The sequence below is a fragment of the Taudactylus pleione genome, unplaced genomic scaffold (assembly GCF_031769625.1).
Source record: "Taudactylus pleione unplaced genomic scaffold, aTauple2 ptg001494l, whole genome shotgun sequence".
Taxonomy (NCBI): Eukaryota; Metazoa; Chordata; class Amphibia; order Anura; family Myobatrachidae; genus Taudactylus; species Taudactylus pleione.
In genome coordinates, this window is record NW_028285892.1 from 443420 (window position 1) to 468448 (window position 25029).

The following is a 25029-nucleotide window of genomic DNA, read 5'->3' on the forward strand; positions in this document are numbered from 1 at the left end:
AATTTGATTTGCTACATATGTTTCGTGGCTGGTGCCAAAATTTAGCAAGACCTGTTTTTGTAAAAATATTAGTGCAGATGCAATGACTCAAGGCCTGTTTGGAGATACTTGACACTTTTTTGTGTGCAAACAACTTAGACTGGACCACGTGCATCAGTGTCTGTACTCATGGTGGTTGCACTACATCCATCTGTTATGGAAGATTGCAGGAGCTTATACGTGGAAAACCTCCTGATGAATGTGGAATCACTTCATAATTCACAGGAAAGTCCTTGTATCGGAGTACGTGAGTCCTCCACTGAAGCCATTCTTGGAAAATATGTAAAGTGATGAACTGTAATAAAAAAACAAATGCATGTGAGGACATGGAATAATCTGAGCACACGTTTGTAATACTACTATATCCCGCAAGGGATCTCACATGGCCAAGTACTGTACCATGTGCTCCGATTGCATCAGTAAATTAGACTATGACTTCCAGTAGAACACCATGAGGGTGCTAGAACTTCTTGAACTCTGTAGATCAAAATAAGCCTATCTTCACGATGACTTAGAAATATGACTGTAGGAGAGGAGCACACATTCTGAAACTCGCAGAGAAGGTATCAGCATTCAGAAAAACATTAACTACGATGGAGAAGAAAATTGGATGAAGTTGGTAGCAAAGATGGTTTCCCCCCAGTTGCAGAAGTTTATTACATCCAATGAAGTTGTTTTGACTCACAAAGGTAAATCTACAGTAACAGGCTCTGTGATTGGTTTTTCCAATTCTTTCGACAAGATAGTTAGAAGTTTGCATAGATCCAAGACCTCTGAAGGCTCAGGCACCGAATGGATATTGTTGATCTGTCCTGTTGCTAAGACTTAAAAACATAATTTGGCAGCAGAGAACTCACTGAGTTTTAGATATCAGCAACAGATGAGAAAATGCAGCGAATCCCAACGCCATTTACGACTCCATATCTTTTGTGAAGCTGCGTTATAGGCAGATGATGTGATAACAAATAAGGGCCTGATTCACTAAGGATCGCAGAATAGCATACGCACATCTTTTTAACTATGAATTTATGTTAATCCATAGCGATCGCAATGCTGCCGCAGCACTACCTAAGGACGCCCACTTCACCTACACGCACATCCGTAATGTTTAGCCAGACTGTGAAAACATCGGTACAATCGAGTACCATCGAAGCCTCGCGCACAGGTAAGACCTCACTCAGGAATTGCTTACTTCAGCGCACGCTATAAGGCTTCAGGCTGCATAGGGCATCGCAGTGGATAATTTATGCACGCCCCTGCAACGCCGTTGAAACGCACTGGCACGCCTGTGTTCACCCCCAAACGGCACTTCCTGTCAAGCAATCACTCTGCGATGGGTCTGCATAGTCACAGCGATCGCAGTGTCTAGTTCGTGCATGCGCACTGCGATGCATACGCATGCACAGAACGCAACAATTGGCCGATTGCGTGTGTATAAGCATCCGCGTTCCTTGCTGAATCAGGCCCTAAGTTCGGTATGAAGATCAATGTGGAGCCAAAAATCAGGACGGTGGTTTCCAGTCTGATTCCGAGGTTTAGAAGCTGTGCCATGGCCAAGAAGCAATGCACATCTAATTAGTTATGGTGGTTAATTAAATTGTTATTTTTTTTTTATTTCGATTTATCTTACAGTACGTACATTACTCTTCAAATAGTTAAGTATTAAGTTGTTTTCACATAAGTGCTTAATAAACAGAACTGTTAGGTACAGTATTTATTTTGGCCAATGGGCACCATAAAAACATTGGGCCTGATTCAGAGCCACTCGTAAGCGGCAGCTCGTTCGCTCCGAGCGATGTTTGCCCAACTGCGCATGCGTACGGATCGTAATACGCATGCACGAACCAGTCAGTGCGGCCGAAATTCATGTGCTCACAAAATAGCGAATGCCTGATAATTTGAGTGACAGGATGAGGCGTATGTGGGTGGTAACAGGGGAAGGTGCTTGAAAACGGGGAGTGGAGATCCGATCGCAGGCGTGCTTAAAGGTCAAAACGGGCGTTTTATGGGTGTGCATATTTAAAACAGCAGCGTCATTGACCACGTCACTGGGTTTTTTTTTAGCCAGAACTGCTCGCAAAATTGTGGTAGCAAAAACCAACCACAAGAATAGCGAGCAGTTCATACCCTGTTCGATGTACTCGATTAATCTAATAAATAGCGGACATGACGTAGGATGCGAGCGGACAGGGGGTGTAGTTTCCCAAAAAACGACCGCAAGTTTTGTTCGCTCGTTCAGACCTAGAGGCGTGAACAGACCGCAAACAGCGAACGGTTCATTTGAATAGCCACCCCTATTTTCTGGACGAGCGAGCGCAAATAGCGACCGGCTCTGAATCAGGGCCATTGGGCCACCAAATTGTCATTTCTGTTCTACCCACGTGTTATTGTAACTATCAGTTCCAAGTAACCAGTCACTGATAAATATAATGGTGCTGGCATGGGGTGGGCTGACAGGACTGTAGCGAGTCTGTGTGAGGTATGGCTATGGGGACAGTGGGCCTGATTCAGGCCCGCTCACAAGCGGGTCGATTGTTAGGCAGTGTGCACGCCGCGCGAGCCCCGGAGCGAGCGCAAAAAGCACTCGCTCTGGCGCTCGGATCCAAAAGGGGCGGCTGGCGATGTTGATCGACAGCTCGCCCCGTTTGATAGGCGGGGAGGGGAGGTGGCTGGCCAAACGGAGGCGTTCCCGAAGGAACGCCTGCCATTTGTGGGCGGCCATACTGACATCACTCGTGATGTCAGTTGGTGGACTTCCTGCTCTATTAGAGCAGGACGTCCACTCGGGCTTGCGGCAACAAAACCCTACCGCAAGGGTCTCGTCGCAAGCCTGATGGTCGCGATGGTCTTGACCATCGCGACCATCACCTGGCCGCTCGCATAAGCTGTGGGTGGTAACCCACAGCTATGCGAGCGGCCAGGAGGCCACAACTAAAAAAACAAGCAGCCACCCTGATTCAGAGCGAGCGTTCGCTTTTCGGGAGCGGCTCTGAATCAGGGCCAGTATGTGTGAGTGAGGTGAGGCTAAAATACAAATTAGATATGTTACAGCTGTGTCCTCTTGCATCTTTGCCGCTTTTGCGACAAATCACGCCACGCATGGCGCGAGACACGTATTTACGAGTGGGTACGCGCACTGCATTCAGACCTGCAACTCCATAGGATTGCATAGTGCGAATGCAGCAAGCGCCATGTTGCACGCACCCATGGCTAATCGCATGGCGTGATGCCTTGGGGAGGAGGATGAATAGGGGACTGTGTGTTGTGGGCAGAGCAAACATTGTCCAGTCATAAACAGATGTTCCCTTTAGTGTCAGCGGCAGGGTAGTGGGGTCATGTACCCACAGGGGGGATGAACTTGCTGTAGCCACAATTGTTGCTGATTGTAGAACGCCCCCCACACACACTCACATAGTAAATTCTATTTGCTCAAAAAAATGGGCGTGGTCAAATAATGAAGTGGCGTGGCAAGTGACAACATGACCCGCCTCACATTTCTCGTCACTCTGAGAACATTCCTTTACATTCGATATGTACTGTCACGTTTGGGCTAAGGAGATCTTGTGCTGAAGGATTGGAAGTCGGGGTCCCAGGTTGGGAGAAGAACCGGAGGCGAGGGGCCTGGATACATGTCCTCCTCATCCACAAGTACCGGATGTTGGCTAGACCTGACCAAAGGCGCGTAGTCTAACCTACTGAGATGTGTTCACCAGTGACCCCTCCAATTGGGATTTGGGTCACGGCCCTTTGGTCAGGTATCCGGCGCAAGTGGGAAACAGAGGAACATAATCGCAGGGAAAGTACTGGAGAAAGGCACTAGGAGTCCGTACTCGGATGACGTACTGAGTACACACACTGTGGATCCAGACGCAGAGCTGGTACAGGAGCATGGCACTAGGAGATAGTACTTGGATGACGTACAGAGTACCCACACTGTGGCTCCAGACGTAGAACTGGCACAGCAGGATGACACTTAGAAGATTGTACTCGGATGACGTACGGAGTACATACACTGTGGCTCCAGACGCAGCACTGACACAGGAGGATGACACTTAGGAGATTGTACTCGAATGACGTACGGAGTACACACACTGTGGATTCACTAGAAGAAAGGAGCGAGGAACCTGGAACGCTGCAACAGCAAGTATTCACTGGAAGTAGCGACCATCACCTCCCACTAGCTTCAACTCTCAACACACCATCACCTACCCACCGCCTTGTCTTTCAGCACACTATCACCTCCCCCTGCGTCTTCTGCATACCATCGCTTCCTGCCCGTTTCATCTCTCAGCACACCATCACCTCCCCACCGCGTCGTCTTTCAGCACACTATCATCTCCACCTGCGTTTTCTGCATACCATCGCTTCCCCCCCACTTCGTCTCTCAGCACACCATCACCTCCTCACCGTGTTGTCTTTCAGCACACTATCACCTCCCCCCTGCGTCTTCTGCAGAAGAAAGAATAACCCAAAGTAGAGATGCACAGGTTCGGATTACTTTGGATTTTCCAGCCAAATTCTGATTTTTCCAGCCAAAAATTGGATATCAGAAAGAGGCAAAACTTTATCTTTCATGTACAAACAACATCTTAAATGGACGAAAGTGGCCGGAAAAAAAATCTGAATTTAGCGGGAAAATCTGAACTAATTCAAGCCTGCACATATCTAACCCAAAGACAATTTACAAGCCGCCACATCTCTGTGGGTTCGACCTCAAAATTTAAAGCGACAATAATATTAATCGCAAAGCCTGGTGTATTTCGCATTTAAGACAAGTGCTGCTTTAAATATTAAACCCCTTCATATTTCTAAAATGAAAGCTCTTTCACATGGTCGGAGTGAATGTTCCATGACCATAATGAATATGTGACTATGTACACAATGGACCTCATTCAGACCCGCTCGCAAGAGCTGAGCGCTCGCAAGTGGGTTGATGTTTAGGCCCTGCGCACGCGCAGCAGCCGCACTGCGCGTGCGCAAGCCCCGGAGCGAGAGAGAAATTCTCTCTCTCCGGAGCTCACTACAAAAGGGGCGGCTGTCGATGTTGAACTACAGCTCGCCCCGTTCTTCACAAACGGAACGCCTGCCGTTTTGTGGGCGGCCGCAGTGACATCAGCAGTGATCTCAGTGGGGAGCTTTCTGCTCGATCAGAGCAGGAAGCTCCCTGGGGCTTGCGGTTGCCGAGACCCAACCTTAGGGTCTCGTCGCAAGCCCCGATGGTCTTGACCATCAACCTGGTCGGTTGCTAAAGCTGTGGGTGGTAACCCACAGCTTAGCTAGCGACCAGGAGGCCGCACTTCAAAAGAGAAGCGGCCGCCCTAATTCAGAACGAGCGCTCGCATTTTGCGAGCGCCTCTGAATGAGGGCCAATGTGTTTATTGGAAGGTTGGATACTAAGCTTTGTGTTGGTGTTATCCTATTTTGTTTGCTAAAAAGAAGTTTGTTTTCCGTGGTTCCTACAAAACACACATTATGAAAGAGATAACCTGATATTACTCTCCTAATAAAGTATAAAGATATATATTTGTTTTACATTTATTACAGACGTACATAATTATCTGGCCACTTAACCCAAAGGAATTAATGTTCTGGTTTCACTTAGTTTTCCATTTATGGCACAGTACGTGTACAGAGCATAGCTGCATAATATACAGTAGCAGTGAGGTCTGGCCCAGCCATTCAGCATGTTTGAGGTACGGTCTCTGGATTTAGGCCACTTTCAGTGTAATAAATGTGTGTCACGCCTCTGACATACACACATGCACATTTACATCAGACAGGTATTATGTAACACACCCCGGACTGAGCTCATCAGTGTCTCATGTCAACTAGCAAATCCGTTCATCTAATCAACGTGGAAGCCTCCATCCCTAGTGACTGACAGCAGAGGAAATATTGAACTAAGGATTACATGGAATTTACATGAACACGGGGGAATTAAGACCTCAGAGCGCTAATACGTTTAGCTTCAGAGCCCATATTAATGTGTAGCCCAAGCAATGATGTGACAATATATGTAAATATATGTATAAATTGTAATGTATATGGCAATGTAAATGTTGCCGAAATGATTGAACCAGGACAATAGATGCATGTTTACATATATTGTTACACCATTGCTCCATGGCTCGGGCTACATATGAGGTTTGTTACCACTTGTTAAATTATCCACTTGATATGAAGTTAATTTACAGTGACAGTAAGTAATTTTTACTGTGGTGACGTTTTTTTTTACAAAAACAGCTTTTTTTCAGATTTCGTTATGTTTTACACAATACAACAATATTTTACACAATACACAATGTTTTACACAATACAACAATGTTTTACACAATACACAATGTTTTACACAATACAACAATGTTTTACACAATACACAATGTTTTACACAATACAACAATGTTTTACACAATACACAATGTTTTACACAATACAACAATGTTTTACACAATACACAATGTTTTACACAATACAACAATGTTTTACACAGTACAACAATGTTTTACACAATACACAATGTTTTACACAATACAACAATGTTTTACACAATACACAATGTTTTACACAATACAACAATGTTTTACACAATACACAATGTTTTACACAATACAACAATGTTTTACACAATACACAATGTTTTACACAATATAACAATGTTTTACACAATACAACAATGTTTTACACAATACACAATGTTTTACACAATACAACAATGTTTTACACAATACACAATGTTTTACACAGTACAACAATGTTTTACACAATACAACAATGTTTTACACAATACACAATGTTTTACACAATACACAATGTTTTACACAATACAACAATGTTTTACACAGTACAACAATGTTTTACACAATACACAATGTTTTACACAATACAACAATGTTTTACACAATACACAATGTTTTACACAATACAACAATGTTTTACACAATACACAATGTTTTACACAATACAACAATGTTTTACACAATACAACAATGTTTTACACAGTACACAATGTTTTACACAATACACAATGTTTTACACAATACAACAATGTTTTACACAATACACAATGTTTTACACAATACACAATGTTTTACACAATACAACAATGTTTTACACAATACACAATGTTTTACACAATACAACAATGTTTTACACAATATACAATATTTTACACAATACAATGTTTTACACAATACACAATGTTTTACACAATACAACAATGTTTTACACAATACAACAATGTTTTACACAATATACAATATTTTACACAATACAATGTTTTACACAATACAACAATGTTTTACACAATACACAATGTTTTACACAATACAACAATGTTTTACACAATATACAATGTTTTACACAATACAACAATGTTTTACACAATACACAATGTTTTACACAATACAACAATGTTTTACACAATACACAATGTTTTACACAATACAACAATGTTTTACACAATATACAGTATTTTACACAATACAATGTTTTACACAATACACAAAATGTTTTACACAATACAACAATGTTTTACACAATACACAATGTTTTACACAATACAACAATGTTTTACACAATGCAACAATAAATCAGATCAATTTTGATACTCCAAGACACTTGGTAAAAAAGGGGCGTGGCTTCGTTGCATCTGTCAATCAGGATTTACAGCTGCTTTATTATTTTACAAACTCCCTCTATGTGTAAAGGTGATTTATAGTTATGTCTGTATGAATAAAGGTGCATTTTATTTTTTCAGCATTTTACTTTTATTCCTCGTGTCACATACACAAGCGTAGCATATGGAAGTCATCGTGTCTCCCGAATGCAGTCCTTACAGATGTGTCCGCTCACTTACTGATTGTCTGTATGCCATAAGGCGTAGGAAGCCCGGCGGAGACTGACACACTCTGAGAGGAGTAGAGTACCGTAGTTTGCGTCCTAGTTGCATCGCAGATGTAACTAAAAGACTACCAGATACGTTAGGTGGCGACTTACCTGCTCAGGAATTGGTTTTACACGCATACAAAGTCGCAGATGAACGGAAACTTGGCATGTAGAAAAGCCGTGGCCGCTCGCATCAGAACTTTTTACACAGATTTAAACTCATTTGCACACAGATTTGAAGATGTCGCACATCAAATTGCTCTATGTCATTTAGCAATGCATTTTTATCGTCCCCAATTGTTTTAATTATGCGAATAAGATGCAGATTTGAGGAGAAACGCTTGGAGTCGCATAGACTCTGGTGCACCAAGAAGGGCTCTGGCCTAAGTGAAGAAATAGTAAGAAAAAAAAACATCTGTATGCCCAAGGGCGTAGCAGGGCAATAAACCACCCTGTGCGGGCATCGCCCTAGAACATGTGATATCATGATGTCACGACTAAGTGCCTGGGGCTTCTCTAGGCTGCAGGGGCCCGTTTCCTTATACCCTGTGCCTTGAGTGGCAGCACTGCTCGCACAACCTTGTTACTACCCGGCTCATGCCATCCCAACAACCCAATATGTGGAAACATGTAGGATAATTACAGTCCCAGAAATGTAGATCAAGTCACCTGTGCATGATTAAAGCCCTGTTAGGGAACGGCAGACACAAGGTCGGACTGGCCCACAGGTATACAGGGGAAAACGCCGGTGGGCTCCACCTTCTCAGCAGGATCATGGATGAACTTGGCTGCTTGGTTTGTTTCTATGATAAAAACCTTTGAAATAGTGCATGATAAAAAACCGTGCAGCTCAAATTAATGTGAAAAGAGTGTACATCCACATAAACACTCAAAACAGCGTAATACAGGAGAGGTATTCCACAAATAATGGTAGCCATAGCCGGGGAGGAGGAACCCTCCACCGGCTAATTATGTGCGGTGTAGCCCATAGGCTACAGCAACTAACACAATCTTCAGATGGCGTTATCTGCAGGGGCCAATATCCGGGTTGCGATGTTGGTAAATTTGGTAGCATCGCATCCCCATAGATGCGGCAGCCTGTGGGAATGGAGGGATCACAGCAGGTATGAGCGATACCTTCTGCGGCACCTCCTTCATACATCCGGGGGATGCTAAATATTTGTGTTTAACCCCCCAAAGCAGGTGTTTTTTCTCAGGGATTATACCTCAAATATACAATGATAAATGGGCCCCAAAGAGAGAGATAAGAGTGAGAAATGTATCTGCGCAATATATACTGCCAAGTTGTGACTCTTACAGCATCTGAAATATCTTATGGTGATTATTCCGATTGTAATACTTTTCAAGCACTGAGGTGTTTTAATGTACTAACTGTGGTGTGTTAGGAAACGTGGTAATCAGAGAGTGCAACATCTCTTCTAAAACTCACTTCTAAAAACTCTCACTTTAGTAAATGTACCACTATTATTTTTACCTAGTAAGTGTTATGTACTACCATATCTAACAACGTCACAAACACTACTGAGCCCAGGTATAGATCGGAATATACAAGGATATTAGAAATAGTGGAATCACATAAAGAGCTTTTCTCGCAGCAGAAAGAAGCTCATCGGCAGTGCAGAGCGTTTATATCCACCAGCCGGGAAAAGGCTGCGTCATGTACAGTACAGAATATTCAGTCAGTTCCTCATCGCTTGTGTGACAGCTGCAGGAGAAACCAGTAGATGAAAGTGATTCCGCTCTGACGCTCCTGCTAGTAACACGTATTCATGAGGACATATAAAGGAAACAAGAAAAACAGAAACATAACACGGCCGGTAACAAGTTCAAACACCCCCAAGTGTAGGGTAAAAAAAATGGAGGCGTGATGATAGATTCCTGGAGCCTTTGCAGAAGAAGTATCCACAGTCCCTATAGGTATTCTCCTTACACTATGGAACCTTTGGTGTCTGCATATCAATAATTCCACTTCAGTCAGGAGCAATAGACCTTCTCTACTTTATTACAAGGATACATATAAAAGACAGAGGGGCCTATTCATCATAACTAAAAAATCGATGAAGGTAATTAGGTTCAGAAGTCGCATGTTCTACCTAATTACCGGAGGAATTCATCATTCCTCCTCTCCATCAGTATCTATTCTGAAAAGCTGTCATTTTTGCGATGACAGCTTTTCAGTAAATAGATAGTTTTCCCTGTCTATACTACCTTACCGCAGCGGTAATCAGTGCTGCGCATGCGCCGTTGATGAATAGCATTATTTCCATATCCCCATACTAATGTACTAATGTATGGGGAGTGTGGAAATGAATGCAGGCGGACTTAACCAGGAGACATCAGTGATATCGCTTAAGTGTGTTAATGAATAGTAACATAACGGTAATTACGGAAAATGTCCTTAAAACCGTTTTTCTAGTATTGATTAGTAGGCCCCAGAAGCACATACGATAGTGCAACACTGTGCAATTAAAGATCTGGTATTTTATTCACAAAAACTCACTCACATGTATTTAAAATCATTAAAACATGGTATAATAAGCCAACATACAGGATATTCCCCTCTTTTGTGCAGGATTCCTACCACATGTAAAGATGGAAACAAGCACATTACAAACTGTCCCGGTTACATGAGGCACAGCTGGAAGATCCTATCAGTGAGGGTGCAAATACTGACGGCCCAGGGGAGACTGGATCCTGTAGTCCACTTGATGTGTTTCAGACTATGGGGTAGATGTACTAAGCCTTGGAGAGAGATAAAGTGGAGAGAGATAAAGTACCAACCAATCAGCTCCTGTTATTTTACAGACTATGTTGGGAAAATGACAGGAGCTGACGTGATGACCCCCCTGGAGTGAATTATTGCTGACATACTGTATGTAAGCAGCATGTAGAGTCTGTACAATTGTTGACATATATATATATATATTATATATATATATATATTTACACAGTAAATATATTTATATAAATGTTTATGAAATGTACAATTAAGAGAAAGAAATTATATTTGATACTAAAAGAAATGGCAGTTTATGTATATGCAAATCAAAAAAGCAGTCGAGAAGATTGAAGGACACTAATTATATACTCAAGTCAATGCACAAATATAATTATAATCTGTACTTCTTATTCAAATTTTAAAAAGACAATCACACATGTGATCTAGTAAATAGCATATTCAAAGTAAAATAACGTTGATATCTGGCAATGCATACGATTCAGAAAAAACTTAACTGATAGTTCAAAAACAAAAGTTCAATAATCTTGTTTAAAAACACCACTGGGTGTGTGTATATTGCTTCAGTGGGACAAACTGAGGGTCTCAGGTTTCAGGAATCAAAGTGGAAGACTTGGAAGACGCAGGAACAGTAGACCATTCTGATGGAGGGGGCGTCGAGTCGTCTGTCGAGACCTTTGGGGGAGGGGGGCGGAGGATGTAGGGACAAGTTCTTCGGGTATGCCCAGGGTTGGAAGAGATTGAGCTTCAGGGAGAGACTGAGCAACATGTAGTTGGTTCCGATGCCATATTAGAATGCAAAAGGGGTAACCCCAACGGTATCTTATATTATGATGACGAAGAGGCTTAAAGTCCCTACGTTTAGCAAGAGTCAAGGGGAAAACATCTTGGAAGATCAGGAGAGTAACATCCCTAAAGGTAATCGAAGGGAGTTTGCGAACCTCTCTCATTACAATCTCCTTGGCTGTAAAGTAGTGCATACGTAGAATAACATCTCGAGGTTGAGAAGAAGATTGAGAGCGCAGTTTCAGCGTGCGATGGGCTCGGTCTAAGAGCAGGTGGTCTTCCAAGTAGAGGGAGAAAGTTGCATGAAGAGGCCTTTGAGATAGAGCTCAAGGTGGGGGAGCTCGACGTCTTCAGGTATACCTCTGATGCGAATGTTGTTACGTCGGGCCCTGTTATCTTGGTCTTCTTGGCCGTCTTGAAGTTGAGCAACATCTTGGCGTAGTTGTGTGAGGTCGGCATCGTAATATTGTTGGAATGTAACCACCTCCTCAACTCTGCGTTCTAGTTGATCTGTTCTGGAACCAAAGGCGGTAATTTCTGTTTGCATGGTATGAAGAGCCTCAACAGACTTTTTCACATCTTTGAGTTTTTTGAACAGTATAAAAAAGTCTCTGCGAGTAATAGGAGAAAGGTCATCTTCTTCCATTTCTGAGTTAGAGTGGTCAGGAGCTGAATCTGGTACGATATCTTTAGCGTCAGACAGAGGTTTTTGTTTCATGAGGTATGGTGTGATTTCACCTGCAGAGGGTTTCTTCGTTCTAGGCATTATGAATAGGGGTATATAAAAGGGGGTAAATAAAAAACTCAACGTGTACTAATTAGGGGTGGGAGGGGATATTCAGTTAGTACATATTGCAACCGTCAGAGCGGGAATGTAAACTGTATATCAATCTCTCAGTAGAAACCAAAAACGGATTGAGAGGTCTTATTTATGGGCAGCCGAAGGGGTGTGCAGGGTAGGGGGACACAGCCAACTCAAGAAAAAACTACGGATGAAGTCGCTCACAGGTGATGACAACCAAATCAACAGGGTCCATTGTAAGCTGCTGGAGGAAGTGCAAGTGCTACCATTCAGTGCTCACAGGAGCAAGGTATGTAGAGGCATCTACGCGTTTTGACGTCCTCCTGACGTCTTTTTCAAGGTGAATGACTCTCTCAGTTCTTAAGGCTTTGAATAGTGTCAGTATATGTAATCATTTCAAACAGCTGCATTGATTAGTAACTTTTCTGAGTGAAACAAAGTAAGATGATTAAAAACAAAAGCTGGAAACAATGTATTGGGTTCATTATGATATTAATCATGTGCTTATTTTATCAATAAATGTTACATTCTCTTTTAGTACTGTTCTGAGTGTCCATTTTATAACCCCTAGATACTACGGCTGCTTCTGTTTTGTTTTCTATTGCCATTTGGTGAGAGTGACTCCCTCACTCAGCTGAATCGTATCTATAAGGGTTATTTAACTCCTCAATACCTGGGTCCCTTGTTTTATTTTTTAACTCAAGAAAAGGCGATGGGTGAAATGTGGCACAACAGACTTGCTGGTTGGAGCAATGGGCGCCGCTCCGATGACAGGAAGAATTTCCAGCACAGGAGGGTTTGCAGGAGCGTCAAGGGGCCCAGCTGCTGGTAATTTGTAGGGGCCTCTACGTAGACAGCGACCGTGCGCCAGTCACAGCAGGCGGGGAGAGCAGCTCGACAGAGGAGGACCAGATCCAGCAGGAGGGAGCCTGCCAGGACAGGTAAGATAATGTAAGTATGTTCTGGGGCGCAGGCTGGCCTTATGCAGGTATAGGGATAATACAGGTGCCCCTGGATGGGTTTTGAATTCCCTGTCAGTGCTGGGGAGGAGGGCAGCTACAGTGGGGGTCACAGGCCAGGGGAAATTGCGGGAAGATGGCAGCCTCCCGCAATTCGCGGGTCCCATGGCGGGTGCGTCTGGGGGCCCTTTGGGGATGTGGGTGGCCTCACCTGGAGTCCCAGTCGGTCTGCAAGAGTCCGGAGGGCACAGGGGGATCGCGGCTTCGTTCAGCAGCAATCGTGACTGCTCCAGTCCACGGAGCTCCCAAACCGAGGCCGGGGCTTCTGAAGGAGGACTAGGCCGTAAGTATATAAAGTCAGCTACGGTGGTTATCGGGCATCCGAATGGAGCGCTGGTGTCACTGGAGGTAGGAGAGGGCTGCAGGATTTCGGTGGCAGCTCACAGTATGGTGGCCGGGAAGAAAACTCTCACCGTCCGATTCCAAGATGGCGTAAGCGTCTCCTGTCACCCCCGCCTCCGTGTGCAGCAGCGGGGCCGTCCGGTATAGAGGCTGTATTCCAGTAGTGGCTGGTAGGGTGAGTGACCCAGTGTTATAACGGGCGAGCGACCCAGCGGTCAGGGATTCCCGTGCAGGAAGGCAATGGCAGCTGGGAGCCTGGGTGAGGTCCAGTGATGGGGACGTTCCCCGGGGCAATGTCATTTTCAAGAAATTACATTTATATGTTATTTTATTTTTAGACACATTTGGATGATTATGAATTATAAATCTTTAGCCATCTCTCTCCCTCTCCTTCCTAATTTTCTGTATAGCTCCAGTAGATGATTTTAGTACTGTATAATAGTTATTCAAATAAAGGGTGCACTTTGAAGATTATAGAGAACCTTTATGCATAACTCTAGTAGAGGATATTGTGAGTGTATAGTATGGTTTTTCCAATAGAGGGTGCCCAACAGGATTTGGTGATAAAAAGAAAATTAAATGTTTAATAACATAATCCTTATATCACTCATTTATAAAATGTAATACCTGCACACTTTCCATTGGATATTACCAATGATCACCTTAAATTGATATGAAGCAGGAATATTCATATCACATGGACAAAGAGCAGGAGAATTTTTAATTAAACTACATACAGTATGCACTAGAAGATTATGTGATTTACAAATAAAAGTTTTAAAATATGAGTCTATAGTAATTGCTAAAAAAATTATTATCTAGATTAATATAATCCCTGGACAATATGAAAGGATCCATGAGCACAGAATCTATTAAACATGCCTGAAATATCCCTATACACATCAATGAACATTGATCCTGTGACCGAACTCGCCGTGATGAATAAATTAACTGTTTGATAAGATAGACTGGATGCCCATATTATGGGCAAAAATGTTTAAGCACTGGGAGTTGATATGTCATTTTCTATCTGTTAGACTAACATTGGGAAATGTCCGCAATACTGGCATCGCTAATCAGCAATCAATTACCCAAGCCTCGCAAAGACTCTACACATTCCGGACTCCCATAAGGGTTCTGACATAGAGGTCATAGGATCTCTATACACAAACCAACCTGTCAATCACATGATGAAGGCGATAATAATAGACGTGGCATTAGACTATGGGCTAATGCAAATCTGGGTATATTTCATTGGCTAATCACGAAACCCGTGGGTATAAAGAACGGATCTGGTGGGCATTCAGCTTGCCTTGATAAAGCCTTGAGCTAAATTCTGCGTCGGTAAAAACATTTGTTTATATGCCTGGATGGTGAATTAACCCTGTGATTGTAAAAGCCTGTTGGATCCAGTGGTGTACTGTTACTGTGTGGTGTATGCCTCTCTAGTTAGAAGCACCCAGAATAAATAACCAGAGATTATAGCATTGTAAAATATGTGGATTCCACTAATAAAGTTACACGAACCAGAGAAAATGTACATATCTCCATTACCCATAACACCCTTATCTTTGATCGGGAAATTATTTGACTGTTACATTAAAACAAGAAATATTATCGTCGGTGGATGTGGGAACCCACTTTTTACTCTAGAGGGATATATCCAACCTGGAAATGTGAACAATATATTTTGAGAGCATAATTAATTACTCACTGTGATTAGACGGGAAATTGAGAGGAATCACCCAATAATAATTTTTTATCACTCAAGATTTGTAATAACAGATATAATCTAAATAACCTTTGAATATGTACCACCTGGTGACAAAGTACTCAGGGAAACAGAGGGCCTGATTCAGGCCCAGTGCGCATGCGCACGACGGAGCCGGCTCCGTCGTGCGCATGCGCGAGACCCGGATAGCGACGGCCAAGCCATCGCTCCGGGTCTCGTACCAAAGGGGGCGTGCTGTCGATGATGAGTGGCAGCACGCCCCCTTTGGTGGGTGGGCCGGGGGCGTTGCTGCCTAGACGGAGGCGTTCCCATGGGAACGCCTACCGTCTGGGGCTCGCCCCACTGACATCACAAATGATGTCAGTGGGAGTGCTTTTGGCTCTGTTAGAGCCAAAAGCACTCTTGGGCTTGCGGCAACGAGAACCTACCGCAAGGGTCTCGTCACAAGCCCGATGGTCTTGACCATCGCGACCATCATCATCTGTGGGTGGTAACCCAAAGCTATGCGAGCGTCCAAGAGGCCGCAACATTAAAAAAAAAATGCCGATTCAGAGCGTCCGGCTCTGAATCAGGCCCAGAGATCCAAGAGACACTCTGTATGAAGTGTCCAAATCTAAAAGTCAGTGCTGTTCAAATCACAATTTAATTAAAACATATATACTATAATATACTGATACATCGACCTCTATATATTAATTCACCAACATACTGTACTATGATCAGTATATGCACCATTTGATGTATGGCAATTCTCTAATGTGTATAAAACCTTTGGTATCACATTAATAAGGATCATGTACAAGATTGCAATTTAGCAGTGACTGACATGTATTTGGATAATACCTAAGTTAATAAGATAGAAATATTACGAATTGACCATCTGGTACAGAGGTTCTATATTTTTAAGCTATTTTAATTACATATTGTTATTGGAGATACTTTAAGAGGCGTCACGATTATTAAAACACGAGATACCATATATAATACAACAAATTTATTGGAGACATTGAGTGGATGTATGAATGCACAGCATATTTTAATCACATTTTCTACCTCTTTCACATTACTTCTCATTTTTAACCTATTTTCACTTTTTAAATATAATTGTGACATTAAATTATATATAATAAATATATTTTAATCATTTGTTTATTTAGTGCAGCACACATGACAATAAATTTCTTCTTCTTGCCTTCTCGTCCTATTACAGTGCTACACCAGACTGCCAGTCCTATTACAGTGCCACACCAGACTGCCGGTCCTATTGCAGTGCCACACCAGATTGGCGGTCCTATTACAGTGCCACACCAGACTGCTGGTCCTATTACAGTGCCACACCAGACTGCCGGTCCTATTGCAGTGCCCACCAGACTGGCGGTCCTATTGCAGTGCCACACCAGACTGCCGGTCCTATTGCAGTGCCACACCAGACTGCCGGTCCTATTGCAGTGCCACACCAGACTGCCGGTCCTATTACAGTGCCACACCAGACTGCCGGTCCTATTGCAGTGCCACACCAGACTGCTGGTTTTATTACAACACCAGACTGCCGGTCCTATTACAGTGCCACACCAGACTGCCAGTCCTATTACAGTGCCACACCAGACTGCCAGTCCTATTAAAACACCAGACTGCCGGTCCTATTACAGTGCCACACCAGACTGCCAGTCCTATTACAACACCAGACTGCAAGTCCTATTACAGTGCCACACCAGACTGCCAGTCCTATTACAGTGCCACACCAGACTGGCGGTCCTATTACAACACCAGACTGCCGGTCCTATTACAGTGCCACACCAGACTGCCATCCTAATACAGTGCCACACCAGACTGCCGGTCCTATTACCACACCAGACTGCCGGTCCTATTACAGTGCCACACCAGACTGCCAGTCATATTACAGTGCCACACCAGACTGCCGGTCCTATTACAACACCAGACTGCCGTTCCTATTACAGTGCTGCTTCAGACTATCAGTCATATTATAGTGTTACACCAGACTCCCAGTCCTATTGCAGTGCCACACCATACTGTCACTTCTATTGCAGAGCCACATCAGACTGCCAGTCCTACTACAGTGCCACAGCCTGTCATTTTACTACAGTGCCATGTACAGTGCAACACCAGGCTGTCAGTTGTATTACAGTGCAATATACATTGCCACACCAAACTGCCAGTCCTATTACAGTGCTGCTTCAGACTATCAGTCATATTAGTGTTACACCAGACTATCAGTCTCATTACAGTGCCACACCATACTGCCAGACTTATTACAGTCCCACACCAGTCTGCCAGTCCTATTACACTGCCACACCATACTGTCATTTCTATTGCAGAGCCACATCAGACTGTCAGTCCTACTACAGTGCCACATCCTGTCATTTTACTAGTGCCACAGCCTGTCATTTTACTACAGTGCCACAGCCTGTCATTTTACTACAGTGCCACAGCCTGTCATTTTACTACAGTACCACAGCCTGTCAGTCCTAGTACAGTGCAACACCAGGCTGTCAGTTGTATTACAGTGCAATATACATTGCCACACAATAGTACAGTGCAAAACCTATAACAGTGCCACACCAGACTGCCAATCCTATTACAGTCCCGCTCAACACTTCAAGTTGTAAAACAGTGTGTACTAGACTGTCAGTCCTATTACAGTGCCACATCATGTGTTAAATATGTACATTTTAACTCTATTTTCCTTCTATGTACTCCCCGTCTGCCTCCACACAGCGCTGCATTCTTATTTTCCATTGGTCAGAGCCGCGCTGTAGCTCTTTATCTGTCAGCTGTCTCAACAGCTCCGTCAATTTCTACTTTACCTCAGTAACTGATGGGGCTATTTCACATTTGCCGGTATTGGCCGGGCGGCAAAAAGCCGCCCAGTTTTTAACCGGGTGTGAAATCTAGTAAATGCAGAGAATCAGCTGGTCCTTTCAGACGGCACGGCTACAGCACGGTCGCCGTCCAACAGTCGGAAATATCTCCTGTGCAGGACGGCTGCCGTGCCGTGGCCGTGCCGTCTCAGCAAGGCAGTCTTGCACACTGTCAAATGTCACACAGGCCGGGTTTTTAACGCTATTTCCCGCCCACAACTCCATCTTTGCCCAGTCTGGTACACTGTCAGCATGGAAAGCACAGACATAGATACTGAGATGCTCATCTCTTCAGTTGAAAATAGGCCAGTATTATGGGATAAATCCCAGGATATCTATAAAGATAGAACAGGGCCGGCTCTATGAGTGTTCGACCAGTGCAGTCGCACAAGGGTGCCACCCCTAGAGGGCGGACCCTTCCCCAGCATCCCGATTTCAGCGGGACAGTACTGTCCCGCTGCTCCACCCGCGGGCCGAAGTGGCCCGCGGATGGTCTAATTGGGAGGTTGGGGACCCCCACCGCCGCAGCTGTGCGGCGGTGCCGGACCCCCAGAGTGTGAATGGACAGGAGAGGGCTGGGGGAAGCCCAGCCAGTGACGGAGTGCTGGGCTTTACCCCCAGCCTGACGTTATTTGGAGGCGTGCCATGCAGGCAAGCCTCTAAATAATGCCACATAGGGGGCATGGTCTATAGTAATTATGCCACGCCTCCAAATTCGGTCGCCGGCACAGGGTACTCTGACCCCTGGAGCCGGCCCTGGATAGAAATGCCACTAGAAAGGCGTGGCAAGAGGTTTTTATGGACTTAAAAGATGTTAATGTCTTGACAGAGAAGGATAAAGATATATATGATTAGTACTTATATCTGCAGCACTGTTTTACATACTGTATGTACAGATGGGTTATCATAAATCTAGCCTCCGTGCAGACGTCATTGCATCGTTGCGCGTCTTTTTTTAGTAGTGTGAATCTGCATGGGAAACGCTACTTTACAGTGTCAGCGTCTGTAACGTAGTGTATCACATGCAGATACACCTGCGGACGCACACACAACATAGGCATACTGCATATCAATGTTATCAGCATAAGCTGCTTTTGATACATTTTTGCATCACTATGTCATTCAAACACATTTGAAGGTTAAAAGTCCCCCAAAAATACGCTACGTCACACGAAGCTCCCACGTTATGTTTGTCGCGACTTGTAGCGCACACAGGATAGATGTTCGTGGACGCCTATGTCTTCATTATGCAAAATGGTTTTTAATTCTCAATAAAAATAATAATTCTTATTTTGTTTTTTAATGTATTTTTGAAAAGACAATCCAAAACAAGTTTTTTTCATTTGAATTTGGACACAACACAATACAGCGTCATGTTCAATTGGGTTTGAAAGTCTGTTCCGTAGCTAGAAAATTAATTTCGCTGTTAAGACTGGCAGCAGACTTTTTGTTTGCACCCCTCCTCCTAAGTTGCAACCATCATTTTGAGCAAACTATTTGCACAATGCAGTATTGTGCCAGTAGCGTTACTAGCGTAGTGTTAAAAACCTTGAGTATGAAGATGCCTGCTCTTGCGTTATCTATAAACTCAAACAACTGCCATTGAACAACACAACAACACAATGATTTCTAAAGTTGCAGGCCCTACTTCTGCTGGCAAGTCATCATCACGTTTAACTAAATATAGGCCACACAAATATGTACAATATATTCAAACATATTAGAAGGACTTGCCCCATGTAATGTGTCCCTTTTCCTTTCGTTTCTGTAATGTGAACGTGTGTTGTAATTTTAAATTACTTAGAAATGTTTGTGGCACTTTGTAGATACTTGACACATTCATATTTTTGACAATTACCAGGGCACGGCTCCAATGTCTGTGACAAAGTAATTGGTAAATATTTGTCTGCCGTTGTTTGCGGATAAGCCTCCTTGTACTATGGCTTCTCGTGGTACATCCTCCAAGCCTCTTATTGTTGTAGTATCCTCAATTAGTATTCCATCTGGATCCTGTACAAAATTATGTAGAATGATACAAGCCTTGACAATGTCAACTGCAAAATCGGGATCTACATTAATTGGGCGATGGAAAATCCGCCACTTATTCGTTAGATTGCCAAATGAACATTTGACATACCTACGGGCTCTACTCAGGCGGTTGTTATAAACTCTTTTTTCTTCAGAAAGGTTTTGGCCACCATAAGGCCGGAGTAGATGTTTATGAAGATGTTGGGCATGGCTGCACCCATTTTTGGGTGGGTCTAGCATATGAGATGCACCCACTCACAGGAGCATGGCATAGCACCCAGCAGCTGGGACTAAAGTATTCACTATTAGGATGTCGGGACAGTCCCATAATAGCTGCATATTTAGATGCTAAAATGCAGCTTTATTTTGTACATCTCTCAAATAAATAACACATAAACAAAATCTATTTTCTGTCATAGAGATAGAATAATGAAGGACTTTTGACATAACATCAGGTCATCTTATACACACACATTCCGCAGCACATATCCTAACCCACTGCTCCATGCTCCTTCCTCACTATCTACCCCATCTGTGTAGCCCCTGTCTGTCTGCCCATCCCCTTAAGAATGTAAGCTCTCACGAGCAGGGCCCTCATCCCTCATGTGCTTAGTTTCATTTACTCCTAACTCCCTAATTGGCACCCAACATTTGGTTGCTCATGTCCTGCTGCTTGTGTTATGCAGCTATAAGCTATGTTTATAAACCATGTCCTTGTCCTGTATTGTTTTGTATTACTATTAACTGTTTTTCTTGTGTGTTCATTTATGTACAGTGTAAGGCGCCGCGGAACCTTTGTGGCGCCATATAAATAAAGGATAATAATAATAAAGTGCAAATGCTTTGTCGCCAACAAACACATATGGCACTTTTGGACTTTCTGTTCCTGGTAGACATTCCTCATACGGCAGTCGGTTTTGGGTTGGTAACAATTGATGTCCACAGTCCACGTCTTTTCCAAATTGCAGAGTCGCAGTCTTTTCCAAAACTACCAATATTGACATAAATAAAGCTGTATTTAGAGTCCGCAATAGCCATTAATACAACAGAATAGAAATCTTTGTAATTAAAGAACATTGAACCACTTCTGGATGGACAAATTAGTCGGATATGTTTACCATCTGCTGCCCCTATGCAATGTGGAAAATTGGCATTTTTACCAAAAATCCATGGCAATCGATTGCCACTGTTCTTTTGCTGGTGTAGGCAGACATTCTGATTGCATGATTGACCAAATTGCACGGCACACTTCTTTTATTATCATACTTGCTGTGGAAATGCCAATTCTGAATGTATAGTGCAGATCGGTAAAAGTGCACTCACTTGCTAGATATCTGTAATAAAAAATAAATACAAATATTATTTGATATTTGATATATGTGACTATATCCGTGATTCCTTTGCCAAGTTTTTGAAAAAATCCAAGAAGCGAAGACATCGGGATCTGGGAGCTCCAAACAGAAGAAATATGTGTATAGTGATCAACTTCAATTTTTGAAGAAATTATACGTAGCAAGAGAGACGGAAGAAAATTTCAGGGAAGATGTGTTGGAAGAAAATTCTGCAGAAGACAACTTAAGCCAAAATACCAATCTAGAAAAAGAGCCAGAACCAGAAACATCAACTCCAGCATCACCAGCAGGGCGGTCACCACAAAGTGGATTTCGCCGTCAAGCACGTCACCATAAACCAGATTAAATCGAATTAAAAATGTTAAAGGCCCTGGAACAAGAAAAGCCAAATAGGCACATGTCTTTCTTTCAGGGGATACTAGCGGCATTAGAAAAGTTTGAAGAGGAAGAAATCCTACAAGTTCAAATGGGGGTACTACAAGTCATATCCAATCTATACCAGCAAAAACGAAGAGCCATGCAGCCCGTAATAGCATATCATTCAATGCCAATGTTCCAAATGATGTCCCAACCAATGCCTCAAACAATGCACCAACCAATGCCCCAACCTCAACCTTATACCCACAGTCAACATACACAAGGTACACAGCCTACCTCTCAATATTTAACAAATTATGGGCCAATGTCTGCAATTAGTAATCCACACAGTTGCCCATTAGAAAGTTCATCCCCAGCCCAGTCTACTTCTTCCTATAATTCCAGGGATTTAACCTCAATGAACCCAATGTAAAACGGCAATCATAGGGTGAAATTAATAGCGTGCAAGTAGCTGGTTGTGTGGGTCTTTGGTGCAAAATTACTTGAAAATATACAGGTTCAAACATTTGCACAACAAACCCATGTCAGTTTGGTGGTGTAAATGTTTGCCTGAAACAATAAATGTGAAGAGTCACTCGGAAGTCACACACAACCTGCTACACACTCACTATTTAATTTTGACCATTGCCAAGGGCTTGCCGTTTAAGATACAATATAATTTCAAACTGTTTATACCTTTCAAAATTTAAAATGTTAATAATTTAAAAATTAAAGCGCTGAAAGGTGCTCAATACGTGTATGTACATGTTTTCGTTACCTTGAAAATTGAAACAATTCTAATTCTATATATAAACATCTCAGATTTACTTACCTTAGTGCTACTGCTAACATTTGAACAGGTTGAATACAAATTCGTATTTTGTTGTGATGTTGAATGTGGGGTTTCAGCCGTCTATGTAATTCGTCAAAAGATGACAGCGACATACGGAAGTAATTGAAGAATTTATCGTCGGCTCGTAGGTCTTGGAATCGTGTCTCAAATGTACGCAGTTCATCTCTCCGTAAGTTTATTGGGTGTACCCAATATATACGGTTGTGCTTCTGTGCTCGCCGACGGCGATATAAGAGCCACATTGCAATAATACGTTTGCGAACCATGTCAGACTGTTGCTCCGTCAATCAAACACTATGAAATGCTTCTGCTGCTGCTGCGTGTCTAATTAATTCAGGGGGAAAAAATACATCACAAACCGGTCAAAACCATTGCATGTGAAAGGCATTCTTTTCCGGCAAAAAAACGGACGGTTTTGTCCATTTTTTTGCCGTACGGTCAAAACCGGCAGGTGTAAAACTGGTCGTACAAAACAGGTTTCCTTGGGTACATATCTGACTTTAGGGAAAAGAAAGAAGTCACACCGTGCTAGGTCTGGCGAGTATTGAGGGTGTCCTAGCACTGCAATACGTTTCTCTGCCAAGAACTACATCACAGACAGAGTTGTGTGGGCTGGTGCGTTGTCCTGATGGAGGATGAAACCATTTTTACCACAACTCTTTCTTCTCATTCTTTTCTGCAAAGTTGCTAGAACAGTTTTGCAGCAATGTTGATTCACTGTTGCGCCTTCTGGTACCCAGTCTTCCAAAATAACACCCTTGATATCAAAGAAAACAATTAACATGGCTTTGAATTTGGATTTGCTTTGACGTGCTTTGTTCATTCTCGGTTATGATGGTGTTTTCCAGTGCATGGACTGGCGTTTTGTCTCAGGATCGTACTGGAAGATCCATTCATCACAGGTAATAACCTTATCTAAAAAATGTGAACCCACTTGAATTTGTTCTAAAATATCTGTACAAATTCTCTTTTGCTCAGCAGTGAAAGGCCTTGGATCTGTCTTAGCACAAACTTCTGTCATAAGATCTTGATGCAAAACTTGTCTAACAGTTTCTTTGGAGATGTTTACCATTTCTGCTATCATTCCGATGCCAAGTTGAAGATCAATTCAAACAATTTTCTAAATTTTTCCACATTTTCATTTGCTTTTGAATTGCAAGGTCTTTCCGAGACGTTCATCACCTCTTTCTAGTGGAAATCTGCTGAAGGAGAAGCCCAGAGGCAGCATAATGGTGGCAGACCAGAATTGGGGCTCAGAGAGAGGACTTATAAACGGCTGATGAAACCAGAGGTAACGTACACTTTTTAGTCCGGCAATCAATTCAGAATATATGATTCTAAGCTTTTTCGCCCATTGTTGAGTTCAGATTTTAGCATACATATATTTTTATATGTATAAGCCGCTCATCAGACCTAGTTAGCGTAATATTTAATACGTAATTTGTGATATTTTCCATACTTCCTACTGGAAGAGAGGAAACAGGGAGTCACTCCCTCTGAAGGTATATAAACCCGATCATGCCACGAGCTACAATGCCTTGAAAAAGACCCTCTGTCAGGTTGAAATGCGTTGGAGGTGAAGGTGGTACACAGGAGGAAGGAGAACACCGGAGAAGGACTTCTATGCATTGGGACGTGTTCTATCCATCCTCTTGAATGATTTCCGGAAGTCCCCAAGGTCCAGTGGCCAAGGGATCCCATTGCATGCCTACTTGGTATGTTTATTTCTCTACTGTTTGGTGTCATATATCACTATATATAGGATAATTATCGTGATCCATTATTGTTTATAATGTTTCTTTTGTCTAAAGGGTCATTTTATGTTTCTTGTATTTAATGGAATAAATGTTCATATTTTTTTCAAACATTTGACAAAGAATATCTCCTTTTTCAGGGTAATTGTGTTATAATACACTGTATTTCTACATACAGTATTGCCAATATAGTATACTACATTTTAAATACATGCTTTAGTGTGGGCACCACTCCAGTACCCCCACTTTCTTTTGCTGTCTGTATTTCTTTTGGTCCTTTTTGGGTGATAGGACCCAGGGGTATCTGAGACACCCTATACGGAATAGACACAAGAGAAGTAGTTCATCATTTAGTTTTCTGTTCTATTACTGTAATTCATCACCTAGGACCATTTTAAGCTGCACCTATAGACAATGATCTCACACTTAGAAAATTTATTGTCA

The 25029-nt window shown here is 42.8% G+C and overlaps 1 pseudogene; it reads right to left on the reverse strand.

Annotated features, from left to right (window-relative positions):
* Positions 1 to 18301: 18301 nt before the first annotated feature.
* On the reverse strand, positions 18302 to 23097 carry LOC148442493 (uncharacterized; annotated as a pseudogene).
* Positions 23098 to 25029: the final 1932 nt, after the last annotated feature.